Raw genomic sequence first — 5,796 nt, 5'->3', positions numbered from 1 at the left:
GATAGGAATAGGGAGAGACTTGAGACCAATTAGGGAGCATTGCAAGAATTCAAAGGAGAGAAGGTGGCTTAAACAGAGAAGATGGTCAGGAGAGTTGGGAGATGGGGACAGATAGAAGAGATGTTGTAGGAAACAGTAAAACTTAGCAAATGACTGGATAGTGGGGTAAGGGAGAATAAGGGTTTCAAGGATGGCATCGAGATTGTAAACCTGAGTAACTGGAAGAATGGTGGTGCCCTGGACAGAAATAATTAAGTTCAGATTTTTTTTTTTTTTGTGAGGTAGAGGGGAGGGGGAAGATAATGAATTTTCCTTTGATGTTGAGTTTGAGATGCCTATGGGACATACAGTTTGAAATATCCTATAGCCAGTTGGAAATGTTTGACTGAAGTTCGGGAGAGAGATAACAGCTAGATATATGAATCTGGGAATCATTTGCATAGAGAGGGTAATTGAACATATAAGAGATGATGAGGTCAAGTGAGAGTTGAAATCTCTCTCGAGTGAGAGAGAACAGAGAAAGAAGAGAGAAGGGTCCAAGGTAGAGCTTTGGGGGACACCCAAAATTAGGATGATATAGAAAATGAATCAGCAAAGGGGATTAAGAAGAAGTGGTTTGGAGACAGGTAGGTTGAGAATCATGAAAGAGCAATGTCATGAAAATCCAGAGAGCAAAGAATATCCAGGATTTGAGGGTTATAAAGAGTTCCAAATGCTACAGAGAAGTAAAGAAGCCAAGGATTAAGGGGGAAAGTCATTAGATTTGGTGAGTAAAAGATCATTGTATGATCTGAAAATTTAATAAACATTTCTTATATGGCTTTATCCAAGTTACTGAGAAAAATATTGAAGAACATAGAGCCAGAGACAGATTCCAAGGGGATTCCATTAGAGTTGTATCTTCAAGATGACTTTGATTCATTAGTGAGTTCTCTTTGGGTTCAGTCATTCAACCAATTCCAAATCTACCTTGTTATCTGTTTATATTATCTAACCTCCAATGTTCCTTTACTGAAGCAAGCAATTCTTTTTTCTCCCTAATTGATTCCTTGTCCCATTACCCTCAGAAGTTGTTTGAAATCTCTTCTCTCCTTAATCTTTACACACAGCCTTCTTCCCCTATTATCTCAGGACCTCATCTCCCATTTTACTGAGAAAATGGAGGCCATTTGCTATGAGTTCCCATTCTTTCCCTTCTCTTCATCTCAAAATTGATAGCATCTTCCACTCTTTCCTCTGGTCTCTGATAATGAGGCGGCATTTTTCCTTGCGAAGGTAAACCCCTTTTCATAAGCCCTTGATACCTGCCTCTCCCATTTTTGCCAGAAAATTGCTTCAATTATCTTCATTCTTTCCTTTATTTTCAGTTTCTCCCTGTCTATTAGTTCTTTCCCTGTGGCATATAAATATATTCATCACCTCCATTCTTAAAAAGTCTTTACAAGATCCTACCAAATCTTTCCATCTAATATTCTATTTTTCCTTCTTTTTTAAAATTCTAACTCCTAGAAAAAGCTGTCTACACTCACTGCCTCCACTTCCTCTCCTCTCACCCTGTCAGATCTTTGCAGTCTGGTTTGCAACCTAATCACTTAACTAAAACCTCTCTCTCTAAAGTTATCAATATAATAGATCTGATGGTCTTTTCTTAGTCCTCCTCCCTCTTGATGTCTTTGCAGTATTAGGCCCTATTGACCATCTTTTCCTCTCTGGGTTGTTGCTACTCTGCTCTGTCCTGGTTCTTCACCTCTGACAGCTCCTTCTCAGTCTCCCTTGCTCATTCTTCATCCATATCATGCCCAAGGTTGGCTTCACCTAGGCAGTCACCACCATCCACCATAATTGCCATGATAGGGAAAGCAGACATCCCTCTACTTCCCTCCTTCATGAAAAGATAGACAGACAGCGAGAGATAGGGAGATAAAGAGATAGTGATGCCCACATGGAAAGAGAGAGTGGGAGAGAAGGGAGAGAGGGGAGAGAGGGGGAAGAGGGGAGAGAGAGAGAGAGAGAGAGAGAGAGAGAGAGAGAGAGAGAGAGAGNAGAGAGAGAGAGAGAGAGAGAGAGAGAGAGAGAGAGAGAGAGAGAGAGAGAGAGAGATTGAGAGAGAGAGAGAGATTGAGAGAAAGAGAGAGAGCTAGCTATTAAGAATGGGCAGCTAGATAGCTCAGTGGATTGAGAGCCTGGCCTAGAGAGACAGGAGGTCCTAGGTTCAAATCTGGCCTCAGATACTTCCTAGCTGTGTGGCCCTAAGCAAGTCACTTAACCCACATTGCCTAGCCCTTACTGCTCTTCTGCCTTAGAACCAATATGCAGTATTGATTCTAAGATGGAAGGTAAGGGTTTTTTTTTTTTAATGAAAGTTGTCTTTTTCTTTAAAGTCTATAGAATGTATGCCTCTTCCTGGCTCAAGGAACAGTTCTCTTTGATACAGACACTCCTTGTTGCTGCCATGCTGACCCATAGACCAATAAGGAGATTACCTTTTCTTTTCAGGTGAGTTGTACTCAGCTCCATGCATGCTCAGTGGCATGTGTTCCAACCTTCACAGGTGTATAGCATTCCCTTCATCTACGGGTCTAGTAAACTTGTCAGGAAAGGAAATGAGGTTAGTCTAGCAGAATGTGCTCCTGATAAAGTCATTCTGGGCTCTTAATGATTCCTCTTTCCATCTCTAAATGCTGATAAAACATACCACTTTAATAGTGCATCCTAGAATTTTGATAAAATTCAGATCAGACTCACTGGTCTGTTTTGGGAAAACTGCACACCATTCTCATTTTGGAAAATACTCGCCCACTTCCAATTTCAAGGCACCTCTCATTTTTTCTAGTTTTTTAGAGGTCAATGCCAATGTCTAGTAATTATACCTGTCAGTTCTTTCAGTACTTTGAGATGTAGTTTGTTCAGGTCTAGTGATTTGAATTCATTGAGAACACTTCCTCTCTTTCCATATCTTCACTGATATTAAGTTTCAAATCCTTGTTAACCATTTTTGTCCAAGTCTTCCTTGACTAAAGATAACTTTTTTGAAATAGGCAAATACAGAAATAATAAGTGACGTTTATGTACCACATTAAGGCTTGGAAGGGGCTTTATATAAATAATCTTATCTGTCCTTCACAATTCTTGGCAAGTTAAGTGTGACAGGCATTATTATAGCCATTTTACAGAAGAAGAAACTGAGGCCCAATGAGGGCAAATCATCATTAAACTTGTAAGCGTCAGAGGCAGGATTTGAACCTGTTTTCCTGAATGTAGATCCAGTACTCTATCTCTTTTGTTACATTTGCTGCTCAGAGATAAGAATCAAAGTTGAATTCTATAGTCTCTCTGAAATGCATTTTATCATCAATCTATCTACTCTGAACTTTAATCCTAACCCATTTTTATCTTCTTGCCCCAACATGGTTAATTCTTTATTTTATTCTTAGCATTCGTTGCCAGCCTCAGATCATCCTGAACTTAGGCTAGTATTTAGAACCATGCCATTCTTTTTTTAAAAACCCTTACCTTCTGTCTTAGAATCAATACTGGGTATTAGTTCTAAGGCAGAAGAGCCGTAAGGGCTAAGTATTAGGGGTTAAGTGACTTGCCCAGAGTTACACAGCTAGAAAGTGTCTGAGGCCAAATTTGAACCCAGGACTGTGCCACTCTTATAGTCATCTTGAATTACTTATTTTTGCTTCCATTTTTAAGTACCCTTAGTTGTCAGTAAGCTGCTTATTCAATAAATTCATACATCAGTCTTTTCCCCAATACTTACATTTGTTATTGGAAGTATTTGTATTTATATCTTGAAAATTTCATTCTTGAGCACATCCTTCCCTCTCTGACTGACTTCCACTATGAGATTTTAGGCCATGATTCCTACCTATCTTTTTCCTAGTCTATGAAATGACCCTCCAAAAGTCTTAGGTCTCTGGTTTAGCCCAGATTTCTTCTCATCTATCATGAATTTCTTTACAAGGTCTTCAGCACTTGTATTTATTGATAAATTTATCCTTTTTCAGCTTAATTAGGTCCAGAAAAGTTCCACTCATTTCTTCCATCCTTTAAAGAATGAAATTATCATTAAGACAAGTCAAGGATTCATTAGCAGCTTTCCATTTGGTATAGAGAAGGCTCCAAAAGATGAATGAATGAATAAATGAATGAAATGAGTGACTTATTAAGTACTTGCTGCATGGAAAGTACTGTGTAACATTCTATGCCAAATTCTGGGGGTGCAAATAGAAAGATAGTCCCTACTCTCAAGGAGCTCACATCATAATGGGGAAGATGAAAACATAGATTTCTGTTGCAAGTCAGATGGAGAGATTCCATGGTTCTTAGGATACAGTGGTAAAGCAGATGTTAATGACTTTCTAAATGTTATTTCCACTGATAAAATCATATCAGCTTCTGATGCCAAATCACTTGATAGTGCCAAGGACTTGGGTGGAAAGACTGTCATCTAGACAATATTACTACCACCAAGGGTTCTTGGCTTTACCAAACTGGCAGTGGCCACTTGGTCAGCTTTTGGCATTGGTTTCAAGGAAACAAGCATTTTGGTTGTTGTTGTTGAGTCATTTTCAAAATGTCTGACTGTCATTCCATTTGGGGTTTTCTTGGCAAAGACACTGAAGCGGTTTGCCTTTTCCTTCTCTAGCTCATTTGCTGAGGATAAAGAATTGAGGCAAACAGGGTTAAGTGACTTGACAAGGGTCACACAGCTAGTAAGTATTTGAAACCGGATTTTAACTCTTCCTGACTCTATCTAGGTGGCACCCTAGCGGAACAAGAAGTATTTAGTAAGCACTAACTTTATTTGAGGTACATTAATTATACCCGTCGTAGTGATTCTTCCATTGTAATTGTTCCCTTCAGTGATGGCTGCAGGACAAGAGGTCTGGAGTCTACTGATACTCCCAAGGCAATTGTCAGGTTCAGAGAACTGGGATGACTCCATTGGGGTCTAAAAAGAGTTTGTAGTAGTGATTTGACTTTCCTGGCATATGTTGCCCTGGGTTTCTACCTTAAGGTGTCTTGCTGCTTCAGCAAGGCTAATTTACCAACTTCAAAATCAATAATTGTTTGGCAGTTGGTGGGGATGGCTGGCCCCTCCTCCACAGGAGTTGTTTCTCTAGATGATGGCTACTGGTGCTGAGCAAGAAGTAGAACCTGTGGAAGGCATTGCTATTCCCAAGACTCTTGGGTTCAGGGTCTTGAGATACCACCATGAGAATCTGAGGGGAGGTGGTGTTGGTTTGACTTGCCTGGAATTGCAATCTCCTGTCTCTCCATTAGGGTAGTTTGCTGCTTCAGGTAGCTGAAATTCCTCTGTACAATTATATAGTTATTCCATGCCTCTGTGCCAGGTTTTTAAAAAATCTATTTCCTGAACTTATCTACTTCTTCCTTCTGATCAGGTGTCCTATAGTACCCCCTCCCATCCATGACAATTTAATTTTTATGCTCTTTTAAATATTTTCTACCACTTCCATTGATTTCTAGATTTTCTCTCATGAATAAGTGTTTTAAAGAGAGACAGAGAAACAGAGGCAGATGGAAAGTCAGAGACAAAGATTTGGGGGACGTGGAAAATAGACAAGTTCTGCTGCTTTTATCTATTCTGTTCCTTTCAAAAAGGAAATATCCTTCTAGAACGGTATTTGAATCATGCCTGAATCCTATCCTACAAAGTATCAAAGATAACTTCCTTCCTTCCTTCCTTCCTTCCTTCCTTCCTTCCTTCCTTCCTTCCTTCCTTCCTTCCTTCCTTCCTTCCTTCCTTCCTTCCTTCCTTCCTCC

This window comes from Gracilinanus agilis, chromosome 2 (assembly GCF_016433145.1).
Source record: "Gracilinanus agilis isolate LMUSP501 chromosome 2, AgileGrace, whole genome shotgun sequence".
Lineage (NCBI taxonomy): Eukaryota > Metazoa > Chordata > Mammalia > Didelphimorphia > Didelphidae > Gracilinanus > Gracilinanus agilis.
The sequence above is the reverse complement of the archived record's forward strand: the minus strand, read 5'-3'. Positions refer to the sequence as shown.